Below are 14244 nucleotides of genomic sequence, written 5' to 3'. Positions count from 1 at the left end.
TCCATTTCAGTTAGGGAATGGATACATCCAATTTTGATCATACAGGACATAAAGTTATTCTATAATTCACAATGTGAATAAGATATGGAAAATAAAAATATTTTTAATGCAGCTTCTAAATATATGCATTTAGTCATGCATACATGCATTAACAATTATTTCCTTGGTATCTTTGAAGAAATAGAGATAAGGAATAATATAAAATATTAACTTTGTATGTATCTGAAAATTATATAGATATATTGTACAGTCAAATTTATTGGATACTAATAGTTAATAAAGGTGGGAGAAATAAAATCTTGACCAACTCTCAAGCATTCATATTGGGCATAAGGGGCATAAATCATTGTGATGTTCTTTAATTTATTTTGGTGTAAAATAGTGATTCTGCTGGAATGAAGTAATTGTTGACGTAGACCTATTTTCTTAAGAACACCTCTTGTTGTGCCCAAAATATAGGAAAGATGTGTAGGTCCCATGACGTTGCATTGCTATGTATATTTGACAATTTCCAAGTTTGTTCTAAGTACAGACTTCTCTTTTGAATCACAACAATAACAACATAAATAACACTCTCCTATCCTTTCCCTCCTCCTTTCCTGAACACATTGCTTTTAGCTATAGAAATTCACCCATAATTAATGAATGGTTTTAAGGAATTAATTCTCCCTCCCCAGATTTTTGGCCTGTGCCAAGAAGGTCCCTGAAGACAATTAACACACTGAAACACGGCATGTTTTTAGGTTGTAAATCACACTAAATCAACATCAAGGAAACATTATGTTATAGTTGAAATACTCTGAGCAACATGATAATAAAGAAATATTCTCAAATGAGCAAAATGAGAACAGTGCAAAATTCTACTTTAGTTTATATTAAATAGTAACAATTATATTGTTTTCAAGATTAGTTTTTGTTCAAGTCACTGTAATTTTACATACATATTTTAGATACACTAGTCATTTTAGATACATATTGTATCTTCATGTAAATATTCAATAGAAATGCATCTTAGTTTTGCTTAAAGTAGTTCAGTTGTTATTTTGGTACAAATTAAAAATCAAATAGTAATATTAAGCCACCTTATTTTCCTTAAAAATGATTTTGGTTATTACTTATTGAATTATGATCTATTATCAAATTTCTAATAATAAGGCAAACAATTTATCTCTTAATCAAACTAAATTATTTCAAACAGGATAATGTCTGGCTTTGAATTTAATATTCTTTAAAAGAATAAAACTAAAATCAGATAATTCACTAAAATACTTTCTGACATTGAAAAATGTTTGAGAAAAAGAGAATACAATTACCTATAGGGTTTAAATTGACATAGTGTGAAAACCTTGGTGACCAGTATCTGTTCAACCCAAGTTTAATACACGGCTGCATTAAATACTAAATGGGCGATGCTTAAGTAGGTTACTTGCAATTAAAGTATCCTCTGTCAGGACCCTTGACCAAGCAAGTTTAGTCCTCTTCTTCCTGGAAGATTCACGCTACATAAATGATGTGATCTCATAATTTGGGAGGGTTTGTGAAGAGGTAAAAGGAGGCTAGCACTTCCCCCGCTAAATCAGACGGGATTTTTCAACCTCAGCACGTGACTGATATTTTGGGCTGGATAATTCTTTCACATTTGTAGGGGCTGTCCTTTGAATTGTACGATGTTGAGCAGCATCCCTAGCCTCTACCCACTAGATGCCAGTAGCACTCTACCCCCACTTGTGACATCCAAAAATGTCTCCAGAAATTGCTAAATGTGCCTGGTCATGGGGGTGGGGGAGGAAATTAGCCCTGGTAGAAAATCCTTGAGTTAAAACAATGAAATGATGTGCATAGGTCACCACCCCCACCACCCCACTCTGTCACCACCTCCCCCCCCACCTTCACCACCATCACCAGATCTATAAAATAGCTTCTGATCGAAACATAGTTTGTCAAATATATTGTCTACCTTTCAGGTTTGACATTTAGAACTTTCCCTTATTGAGCCTATAGTTGTTTTAGTCTTATCTTTTTCTTCTTCCCTTTGTTATTATTTTGTTCGTTTTCTCTTCTCTTATCTACTCGTCTTTTTTTTTTTTCCTAATTGTAGCCTATACTTGTTCAATTAAACCAATCTTTAAAAGATAAATATGTCCCCTCTCTTCCCTCCTGCAAGTTATTCCATTTAGAGGGGTGTATGTTCCTATAAGAAAAATCAGAGCAAGCAAGCTTAATCCTATTTTTAAAGCCCTGACTATTCCTAGGCCAAAGAAATGGAGATTTTAGAAGCTGGAGATTGTCTTCTCTGTGAGACCAGCTCTGACTTTGTTGATACCACAGCTTTATGTGATAAATTCATTATAATCTGGCAGTAATGCTTACTCTCCAGAATTTTATACTTTCTCTTCACCCCATACTTTTACTCCCATGGATATTAAACAATTGGATTCTTGCTTGACCTGTGGAAAACTTTAAGTGCCTCCCTGTCATTTAAAGAGATTTTCTGTTCCTCTAGTCATGCCAGACCACAAGTAAATCACAGAACATAGAATTACAGCTATTAAATACCATTTAAAATGCCTCATTTGAAAAAATAAATAAAAAACACTGCCACTTTTACTTTGATTTCTCTGATTCTTTCGTGAATAAAGTTTGTCATCTATACTTTGGTTTCTCAATTATTTTGTGCATAATTTAATTGTGCAAATATAGTTATATTAAAACATAAGAAGAAATACACACTAAGATTTTCATACTGAGAGGTGAATAGTAGACTAGAAATGTCAGTTAAAATATTTTTAATATCCAAATCATTTAATATTTTTGAAGAGCTATTTTTGCTTATCAAACGTTTTGTAGTTTTTGATAGCTAATGTTTATTGGCCACTTACTATGCCCTAAGCAATTTATTTGTATTAACTCATTTAATCTTTACAACAACTTCATTGTAAGTGAAAAACTAAGGCTCAGAGAGGGGTGTGTGAATTGTCTAAAGTCCGGGCTGGCTAATAATCCAAGGAGCAAGGTTCAAATTCACGTAGTGTGAAATTCTAGTTTTGGCCATAAAATAGATGGTCTAAATGTGTGTGGTGTGTGTTTTTTGTTTTTTGGTTTTTTTTTTGCTGAGGGAGATTGGCCCTGAGCTAACATCTGTGCCAGTCTTCCTCTGTTTTGTATGTCGATTGCTGCCACAGCTTGGCTGCTAATGAGTGGTACAGGTCTGTGCCTGGAAACTGAACCCGGGCCACTGAAGCAGAGCATGCTGTACTTAACCACTAGGCCACAAGGCTGGCCCCCATGTGTATGTTTTTTAAGCAACAAAATCCTGTCATTAAATATTATCTTATGTAGACCCTTCAGGTGAGTGTGTGTGCATGTGTGTGTGTGCATGCTTGTGTGTGAGTGTCTGCCTGAATAATGGCTGAGGGAACATTATAGATGACCCAAAGGCTTGGTTTCCTCCCACAGCCCAGGAGCTCCTGAGGTATTTCCATATAAGAATGAGAACTCCTTAATTCATAGTTCGAATCTTTACTTGATTATCCACACAGGGGCCTTCTACAGCTAAAATTCTTCGGATTGGTAAACTTTAAATATGGAGTAAAAAATTCTATTTATTTCTACTTTGTGGATGCTATTCATGATTCATGGTAAAACTTGCATTCCAACATTCTGGTGGAGATCACAAAGGAAGTTTATTGTTTCTGATTTTTTTCCCCATATCTGGAAATTTCAGGCAGATAGGATGCCAAAAAATATTTAAAAAGTGAGTGGTTCTTACATTCTGCATTTAATTGAAGTTCTTGTAATTAGTATTATCACATTTGCAATGAGAGTTCTTAGATCTAGATTTGTGATTTTATGTGAGTGGGTCTCTGAATATATTTAGAAATGTGGCACTGCATCGAGTAGAACAATAAAATAGAAAGAAATGGTGGAAATATTGGGCTTTAGTCAGCAATACGTGATTCCGTTTCCTCCTTTGATTTTTAAAGTACTCAAGTTCATTTGAACATATTTAAATCTATTATCTGCACATACATTCTAGTTTTACTGCCTGAAAGTTTGAAACATTATTACTGTGAAAATGATTCTCTTTTAACTTTAATTGGTGCTCCACTGCCACTTTTTGATAAACAAATATAAGGCTTTTATTATAAAAAATCTATTTAACCTGCCTCTTCATCTTCCTGTTTTGAACATAAATCTGTTTCTGTTTCTTTCTGGGGAAAAAAGTTTATTTTAAGACACAAAGAAATTTTAAGACACAAAGACCTCCTTTGGAGATTGAGAAGTGTATCAGAGTATTTATATCTTGTCCTTTTTTTCTTACATGAATTTCAGCAAAAAAGAAAAAAGATAAACATCCTTTTGACGATAATGGGCAGACACCCACAATGAACGATAGTTGAAGTTTAGACCATGTTCTTGTTTTAATTTTATGTATCAGTATTTCTCAATCTGTTTATTACACTAAGTATATTAATAAGTATATCTATTTCTTTTTACAATAGGTTCCTGTCCTGAGACCACAGCAGGATGTGCCTTGGACAAAGGTATGCACATTTAAAATATATTGCAAATTTTCTCCATGAGTATAAAAATGTTATGGTAACAATTACATTACTGTCACATGCTTAGATATATGGAATTATAGTATGTGTTCATGTACATGATGTACACTCTGTCATCTGGCAAAATATGACACTAATGAGAAAATATCAGAATTGAAAATCTGATTTTCAAATACATATCATTGTCTGGACACAGAAAGCCTTAATCCACACAACCCATATGCAGAGAACTGTTATCACTAATGCCCTTGCAAGTAAAACAACAGAACTATTCTATGGTGGAAGGAAAGTGTTTAACATAGTCTTTAATGACTCTGATGATTAAATTACTGAAATAGGATATATTTCAGTTAAATTATCAGTCAAGAAGTGCCTATGAGTGTCTAAGTTTTGGGAGACCAAATAGTGAAATTACTTTAAAATTACAAATCAATTTGAAAAGAGGAAGCAAAGAGGAAAATAAACACACACAGCTCAGTAAGAAATATACAAATGCACTACATGAGAGATGAGGGGGAGGGCGCATGGTCAATTCAGGATGCCTGTGATTTCAAAATGGAATGCTATTGTAAAAAAATAAATGTGAACACAGAACATTGTAAAGATCGAGAACTATAATAACCTTGAGTCCTAAGAGGGAGCTGAAAAGAAGATTTATACAATGAATAAAAAGTATATAGTGGGGACTCTGTGAGTAAAGACCAAAGGAACTAAGATTCTTAGGGAGTGTAGTGGAGAAAGATGCAGACTGATAAAATGAAACTCACATATAGGAGCTATTAAAACCAGTCCTACTCTATGGAGGAAGTAGCAAGAGAAAAATTGCTTAAACTGGTACATAAGGAATTTCAGTCAGCTGGGGAATAAGGTATTGAGAGAAGTTTTGAAGTCATTTCTCTGGAGGAATTTAAATACGGAATGGATTCACAAACATCTGATTATAATTTCACTAAAGCTTCTCTAGATCCTTTACCTGGTTCAGGATCCTTCCAATCCCACACAGAAATTGATGAGGCAGTTCTTTTTATTTTTCTGTGTGATAAAGTAATTTTATATCAAAAGGAAAGCTGGAAGTTGGCTTGTGGTTATAAGAAAAATGTGGACATATATGCTATAGTAATAATTGATGTCTGTTCTATTTTATGCAAACATAATACTTGGGGAAATATACTTACACACATCTTCATATTTTAAATTTGTCTCAAAACATACTATATTTGTTCTGCCATGTTACTTTTATATGAAAAAAACTATTTTATAAGCATATTCATATACAGATAATTTTCTGAGATTTTAAAATTGAAACACACTCCCAATTTTTTTCTTGACCCTATTTTTCCTCTTAGTCATTTTTAGTCCCTTTTCAGAGACTGGTGAGACTTTAGAATATCCAAGGAAAATATGCCAGCCGATGTGCACTGCCAGACAGGGAATGAATGGCTCCAGGCACAAATCTCTGTTGTGTCAAGGCTTTGGCATGACATTTGGCAGGGAACTAAATCAAACACGGCACAAGGCAAATAATCTTGGTTTCCCAAAGATGTGCAGCCTCAACCTCGAGCCTGCTGTTAGTCATTATTGCTCTTTCCCCTTGATATTCCTGGTAATGACATTTCTGGTAATGAACTGAAAACCAGGGCATTTCTTAGGTGTTCTCATGGTGTGAGGAAGTGAGAGGATCATGGCTTTGAAATTGGATCTTCCTGGGTTTGAAGTGCAACTCTGTCACTTACTAGCTGTGGAATCCTGGGCAGGTCACCTCAGATATAAAATGAATTTACTAATAATTATCATGGGGATTGTGTGGGGATTAAAATGACATAATTGTCCTAAAGCACCCCTTAGACATGTTACAGAATAGACATTTAATAAATGTTATTTTACTTCTTCCCATTTCTGTAACAAGTTGGGTTTTGTGTTAAACTTCTTAGTAATCTTAATAATCATCTCCATCATTCTGTGAATAGAAGAGGAATGACTCTAATATACATCTGTAAGTTGTAGGTTATGTCAACATGTGCAATAATATTTGTCTTTATCTTTGGGTGAGCACTCTTTTTGGTGAAGGAAGGGTTGTTGCAAACTTCTTGATCATTTTTTTATATTGAGTTCTTTTTTTAAAGAGGTGCATGTGATACAAAGGGTCTTTATGTTGCACAAGAGTGTTTTGAATGTCTTTGATTTAATTTTAGATTTTGTTAGTGTGCTTAAGGATGGAAAATCACATTGGAAAATGTAGATGGCTTAGAAAAAGTATACCTCCATAGCATACACAAAAGATTTAGTTTAGTTCAATAGTTTGGTTCAACTCCTTTACTGAGAAATTACTGTGTGTTATATACTGTGTTAGGTGCTAAGGGTGCAAAGCAGAAATATATGTTCTCTGACTTCAAGGGAATTATAGTCTTAGAAGGGAGGAGATATGTAAACACATCATTTTAAAAGGTAACATTAGTGTGGTAACATACTACAATGGAGAGGTGCCAATGAGGGGACCATAAAGAAAAGTCATTTTAATCAATCTGGCTTCCTGGAGGGGTTGACACTTCAGGCATCTTGAAAGGTGGTGATGAACTGGTCAGATGTCAGTCAAATATAGAGACATAAGGGTGGTAAGATGTTAAGAATAAAGGGAGAGAAATCAGTTAGGAATCTATTGTCATAACTAAAACAGTGGTGGCAGTAATAAAGGTACAGATTTGAAATTGAGAGTGAAATCCTCCCACTTTGTTCTTGAAGGTATAGATTTAAACTATGTTTACAAGATTATTTTTACAGGAATAAAATTTATGTGTAGTGGTGTTTATCATAGTGTTATTTATAGTATGATAATAGGAAACAATGATTAAATAATAGGGAAACTGTCAAATACATTATGATAATATTTATGATATTTTACAGTTTCTGAAATTCATGATTTTGAAGATTAAGAAATTTGTGTTCTTAAAAAACAGGCCAAACTTTGAAATAGTACTATAGTACCACACCTATTTTATACATATGCCTTCATACATATATTTATATAAATCACAGAAACAGAGAGACTCAAACAATTATATATATGATATGCTTATATTAGGGGATAGGGTTCAAGGAGAAAACACAGAAAAAGATTGGAAAGAAACACATCCAGCATCATTAACAGTGATTATCTCTATGTAGTAGGTATACGTAATTTTTTCTTAAAACTTTGAAATGTGTTTTACATTTTATATGATGAATGTAGTGAACGTACTCCAATATGGCTCCCATGAGTCCTGCCTCTTCATGTTCATACCCTCCCATTGAGTGTGGGCAGAACCTCTGACTTGCTTCTAAGCAATCGAATATGGAGAAGGTGACAGGATATCACTTCTGTGATTATGTGATGCTATATGACAAAGGTGATGGAATGGCAGTCCCATGAGTACATTACATTGTGTAAGACTATATTTTGTTAGAAGAATGGTTCTTGCTTTCCCACTGGCCTTGAAGAAGCAAGCTGCTGTGGTGTGGGAGGGTCTCTGGAGAGGGCCACATGCCAAAACACTGTGGCATCCTCTAAGAGCTGAGAGTGGCCTCTGGCTGGCAGCCAGCAAAGAAGTCAAGGACCTCAGTTGTACAGTTGTAAGAAAATAAATTCTGCCAACAGCCTGAGTATACTTGTGTGAAATGATAAAAAATATATAGATCTCTGCCCTCAGTTCCTGGCACAGAGCTCCTAAAACCCTTGTAATTTCCTGGGCAATAGGACTGTCTTTTTGTTTTAGTGAAGTGACTCTTGGTGGGCTCCTGGATAGCTTCAGGAAGGGAGATGGTCACCAAAAAGACCATGCCATGATTAGATTTTTGGAGCTTTCAGCCCTCCTCCCATCCTTCAGGAAGAGGAGAGAGGCTGGAGATTGAGTTAATGATCGATCATGCCTACATGATGAAGTCTGCATAAAAATCCCAAAATACAGTGTTCAGAGAGCTTATGGGCTGGAGAATACATCTATATGCTGGGAGTGCAGCACACCTCAACTCCTTGGGGACAGAAGCTCCTGTGCTCAGGACTTTTCCAGACCCCACCCTATATATCTCTTCATCTTGCTGTTGATTCATATACTTTAATATTCTTTGTAATAAACCAGTAATCTAGTAACTAAACTGTTTTCCTGAGTTATGTGAGCCACTCTAGCAAATTGATCGAACCTGAGGAGAGAGTCATGGGAACCTCTGATTGATAGCCGGTTGTTTAGAAGCCCAGGTAACAACCTGGACTTGCCAATGGCATCTGAAGTGGGTGTGGAGGGGCAGTCTTATGGGACTGAGCCCTTAGCCTGTGGGATCTGTGATAACTCCAATTAGTGTCAGAATTGGATTGAATTGTAGGACTCACAGTTGGTATCTGAGAAATGCTTGGTGTGAAAAACCCACACATCTAGTGTCAGAAGTATTGTGAGTGTGAGTGTAAAGGAAAACACAGGAATGTTTTCCCCATACAAGTTGGAAGTGGGTATATACAGTGGAGCTTCCAGATAAGAATCCAGATTCACCTGATATCTTGATTGCAACCTTGCAAAGGACCAAGCCAAGTCATGCCTAGACCTACCCACAGAAACTGTGAGATAATAAATGTGTGTTGTTTAAGCTGTTAAATTGGTGGTAATTTGTTACTCAGTGGAGAAAATTAATTGCTATGGACTGAATTGTGTCCTCCCCAAATCCATAGGTTGAAGCTTTAACCCCCAATGTGACTGTATTTAGAGATAGGGCTTTTAGGAGCCAATTAAGCTTAAATGAGAACATAAGGGTGGGTTCCTGTTCAGACAGGATTTATGGTCTTAGAAGAAGAGAGCTTGCACGCTCTCTCTCTCCTTCCCCACTCCCCATGCAAAAAAGTTGGGTGAGCTTACAACAAGATGGTGGCTACCTACAAATCAAGAGAAGAGGCCTCAGAATGACACCTACACTTTTTATTTTAGCCATTCTGATAGGTGTGTAGTGATATCTCATTGTAGTTTTAATTTTCATTTCTCTAATGGCTACTGGTTTTGAACATCTTTTCATGTACTTGTGTGGCATCTGTATATCCTCTTCAATGAAATGTCTGTCCACGTAATTTGCCTATTTCATAATTTATTGTTTTTAAAGTTATTTTCGAGAGCTTTTATGAATAGTGTATTGAGTATATTCATATTATGGCTGAGTGGAGATGGTGGAGAAGATGAAGAGGTATTATCTGCAAGTCCAGATAGGTAAACAATCAAGAAGCAGTTGTACATATAAGTCTGGAGCTCTGGGGAAAGATCAAGGATGGAAATAAAGATTATAAAGATGTGATAGTCAAGTATACACTGGAGGAGATCTTGGAGGACAACAACTTCAAGCCCTTGTATTTCCCTGCAACACAGAATGATCCCTCACCCGCAAAAATTTTACCTTAATCAGTAAATGCTCTTCCATTCCCTGGACTTGAAATTGTATATAAAACACTAAGGTTTTCTCATTTATCATAGACTTGAAATGTTACCATTATTTGAGTAGTTTCATAAGATATATGAATTTTTCATAAGATATATGAATTTTTCCACCAGAGAAATTAAATTTGTTTTGGTATGTGGCACAGACACAGGAATACAGGAAAGAGTTGGTCAGGCTACAATCTGGAACTCAGATTACCCACAGAAAGAGGGTAGATATTTTGTAAAGAGGTCTTTCTTGAGACACTGTAAGAAAGTTCGGTTCAGAGGGCAACTCTGGGAAGTCTGGTGATACAACCATGGCAGTCCAGTAAAGCAGGCAATTTGGGAGTTTAACATGAGCCAGGGGTACACCACCAGGTGGGGAAAGAAGAGAAGGAAGTAATATCTGAAAGTCTAGAAAGACTAGAGCATGTCTGTCAATAGAGGGCGTCCAGTGGCAAAGGAACAATTCATCATTCAAGAGAGACATTGACTCTATGAATATGTCTGCCCCATTTTCTGATCTTTGTACTATAGACTGGGTTTATGCTCAAAATTTAAAATTCGCACGGTACTGGTACAAACCAAAGATAGGTCCACTCAATGGATCAGGGAGCAAGAGACTCTCCTGCTTCACTAGCATTAATCCTTTAGTTGCTGGGTTGTGGGGACTCCTGGAGGAGTGGCCAAGACTGCAAGCGCCATGGGGAAGAATGGGTTTGAGATGGTGCCTGTATACCAACGGCACGTAAGTACTTTAATATTGTAATAATCCATGCAGCCAATCTCACTACAGACTGGCCAAATACCAGCCTGGACTATGTGCCTATTTCTGGAGGGTCTCAGTGGAGCTGGCCAGCAGTAGAATGACTAAGTAAAAGGAGCAAGAGACCTGCTTGCTCAAAGACAGAAACTGGGAGAAGAATTATTTTTGAAAATTATTTTACTATGGAGGTCATCAAAATTGGTTTGATAGAAGAGTCTGAAATACTGAAGGTATAAAGCATGTTTTTTTTTTTTTTTTCATTAACCACTACTGCCATGTTCTGGCAAATCCACTTTCCTACTGGGTAGTGTGCTTGCTTCCTTAATCACATTTGGGGCTACCATAGCTTTTTGGTCACTTTTTGTTATTAAAATGTCTTAAATTTATTGTTAAGAATTAGTTTTGATTATTTTAAAGTTTCAACCCCCTATTTGCTTCAGACGTCTTCTCCTTGCCTGGGCGCAGGCTAGACTTGATGTTCTAATTGTTCTGAATATATTGGGGGTGGTGGGTGTGGGGGCGATTGGTAGTGAAGGGATGAAGGGAGGGTGCCAGAGTGCCCTGCTTTCTCACATCCCTTCCTCCTTACCTGTTCGTTTGGGTTGGGGCAGGGGAGGGAGAGGGACACAATATTTCCACATGTAACTCTCCTTGGCAAGTGGCTCTCCACTCTCTGTTGGTTGTCACGACTGTGCTATCCTTTGGCCTTCAGAGCTTTTTGCAACCCTGGAGCCCACATATTCCAAAATCATGCTTTCAGTGGTTCTTCAGAACGCCTCTTCATGGCTACTCCTGTATTGTTGCCTGGTGTGCCAGATTTGGCCTCTTTCTACCTCTCCCCACCCCTCATCAGCTTCCGGCATAGGTGGCCCCATCACAGACTTTACATGTGACCTGATATATGGTTCCCTGTTGCTCTCAACAAGATAAGAATTGCCTTAAACTAAAAGTAAACATCAATAAAAATGCACAGAAGTCGATTGAATGGAAGTCAGAGAGCATATATTGAATGATGTCTGTTTTCTTCCAACGAAAGAAATAATGTTGTTTTCTTTCAGTGGGAAAAATTGGTGTGGAAGAGTGTGATATATATACTTTTTTTTTTTTTCCTCCCACTTTTACTCTTGAGATGACAGCTGAGTAGTTCAAATGCAGACTAAGGGTATTAGGTTGTATGTGCAATGCACCCAATCAGGATTGTTTGGGGATTTTCCCCAGCAATGCTGGATGTTTACCAATGGAAATGGCAGTGGGAACTATCCAAATGTAAGCATTACCAAGTTGGTAATAATTATAACTTAAAGAAATTAGCCATTGTAGGGTGCTATTAAGAACATCCAGGAATTGGCTTCACATGGGCTTCAGACTGTCTAAGGCGGGAAGTGAAACCAAAATAATGATGATGGGCTTGCAGAAAAAAAGGAAGTTAGCATTCTTGGTTATGATGAGTGGGATGATCGAGTGTACACGTATTTTTGGAAGGATAGGTTACCATCTATATGTTATGTATTCCTTATGAAAATTCTCCAAGGTAGGAATATCCATGTTTAGAAGGAGAAATGGAGCCACAAAGCACACACACAAAAATGTGACAGGCAAAGTTGGTTTTGACTGATTCCAAATCTCACATTCTTTCTATGAAATGATAATGGCTAATAAAGAAAAAAGGAATAGGAGGATTGAGTTATAAGCTGGTTTTGATTAGAGGAAATAATTATTTTATAATAAATCATTGCTCTGAATTTTCAACTGCTTTAACTTTTGCTGAAATTTTTGTCTTCCCTACCAAGAGAAATAACCGAACAAAAAAACCCCACAAAATTTATATAAAACATCATTTTTTTTTTCAAATTCAGAAAGTTAGTGCTTTCAGTTGCTTATGAAAGACTTGTTTAAGCCCAGAAGCTGCTGTGCTAAAAAATGCAGGATGCCGAATCTACACACTACATAGTTTGTTTTATCATAAAATTTAAATAGTTTTATGTGCACATAGCAGAGCTACCATTTGCACGAAACTTAACTAAAAAGTAAACATTAAATGTTTTCAAGTAGAATATAAAAGATGTAATTGCTTAGTTTCCTTTGCACTTTTACTCTTTCTATTAAGAACAAGTGCTAAGGAAATGATCCTACAGGGAATTCCACTAAACTGCCCTGTCTTTATTATATTGCCTGAATTCCTGTGAAGTTTTGCAGAGGTACTAAGTAGATCACCCAAGTGAAAATAATTCTGTAATAAACATTCTTTTCAGAGCTTTGAAGAAAACAGTGATTCCATAAAGGTGTTTTATGAAACACATTCTTGTAGAAATGCACCAGGTATAATGGGTTCCATGGAAAATGCAATTTGAGAAACGCTATTTACCACACCTCTATATACCACATCACCCTATGGGACATTTAGCAGTTTATCAGCACGATAAAGATATTGAAAATTTCTGTAGTAAAAAGTTATTAATTTTGTTTGATCTAGAAAAATTTGGAGCCAACATAGCCACTTGGATGGCGGTATTTTGTAATGGTTAAGAGTGTGGTCTCTGGGGTCTGGGTGTATTTGATTCCCTGCTGCACTACGTTTTTTTAATTGATATAAAATTTACATAGTATAAATCCATTTAAAGTGAACATTTCAGTGGCATTTGGTACATTAGCAATATATTCACAACTGCTAGTTCCAAAACATTTCATCACTCTAAAAGGAACCTTGTACCCATTAAGTGGTTGCTCCCCAATCCTCCATCCCCACCTGCTCCACTATGATAAATTGTGTGGACATTCTGCTTACCTTGAGACTCAGTATTCCTATAAAGATAGGAATGGGTTTCACCTTACATGGTGGTTGTAAGAATTCAGTAAAATAATCCATAAAGTTCACTTAGAACATTGTAAATATTAAATGTGTGTTAGATAAAATGATAAACTTATTTGGTTCTCGTTTGCATCCAAGGGAACAATTATTCAAGAAAGCTTTGTCGAAGAAATGCTGACAAAAGTCAACAGAACAGGAAAAGACTGAGAGAGACTCTATAGACCTTGGATTACTTAGACGCTAATGAATCTCACACGACACTCTGGCGATCCAGAAAACTGACAATTATCGCCTATGTTTATCTCTGTCTTTCCATATACAGTCATCCTCGGTATCTACGGGGGATTGGGTCAAGACTTCCCACAGATACCAAGAGCCGCAGATGCTCAAATCTTTTAGCTGGCCCTCCGCATCAGTGGATTTAACCAACCGCCTATCGTAAACATAGTCCAGGATCCGCATTTGGTTGAATACATGGATGCCGAATTCGCGGATACCGAGGGCGGGCTGTAATATTTATGGCTAAAGTGGTTTACAGGTAGAAGTGAGGAAAGGGAGGTGTTGAGAGAATGAAGGAAGTTCCCAAGAATCCCTCATCTGAATATATGAGGAATACAGAGATTTTATCAGGGGAAATAGTTTTCTTCAAGACGTGAATGAAAGGGGTGAAAACAGGTGACA

General features: G+C 36.5%; 1 long non-coding RNA gene across 1 annotated transcript in view; it reads left to right on the top strand.

Moving 5' to 3' along the window:
• Positions 1-14244, top strand: part of LOC131420066 (uncharacterized) — a 439434-nt gene that overhangs the window by 186313 nt on the left and 238877 nt on the right. Inside the window, exon 3 of the long non-coding RNA XR_009223454.1 lies at positions 4503-4544. This is a non-coding gene — a long non-coding RNA (uncharacterized LOC131420066). The remainder of the gene's footprint in view (positions 1-4502; positions 4545-14244) is intronic.

Source organism: Diceros bicornis, chromosome 22 (assembly GCF_020826845.1).
Source record: "Diceros bicornis minor isolate mBicDic1 chromosome 22, mDicBic1.mat.cur, whole genome shotgun sequence".
In the NCBI taxonomy this organism is placed as follows: domain Eukaryota; kingdom Metazoa; phylum Chordata; class Mammalia; order Perissodactyla; family Rhinocerotidae; genus Diceros; species Diceros bicornis.
This window is presented reverse-complemented; position numbering and strand designations above follow the sequence as displayed.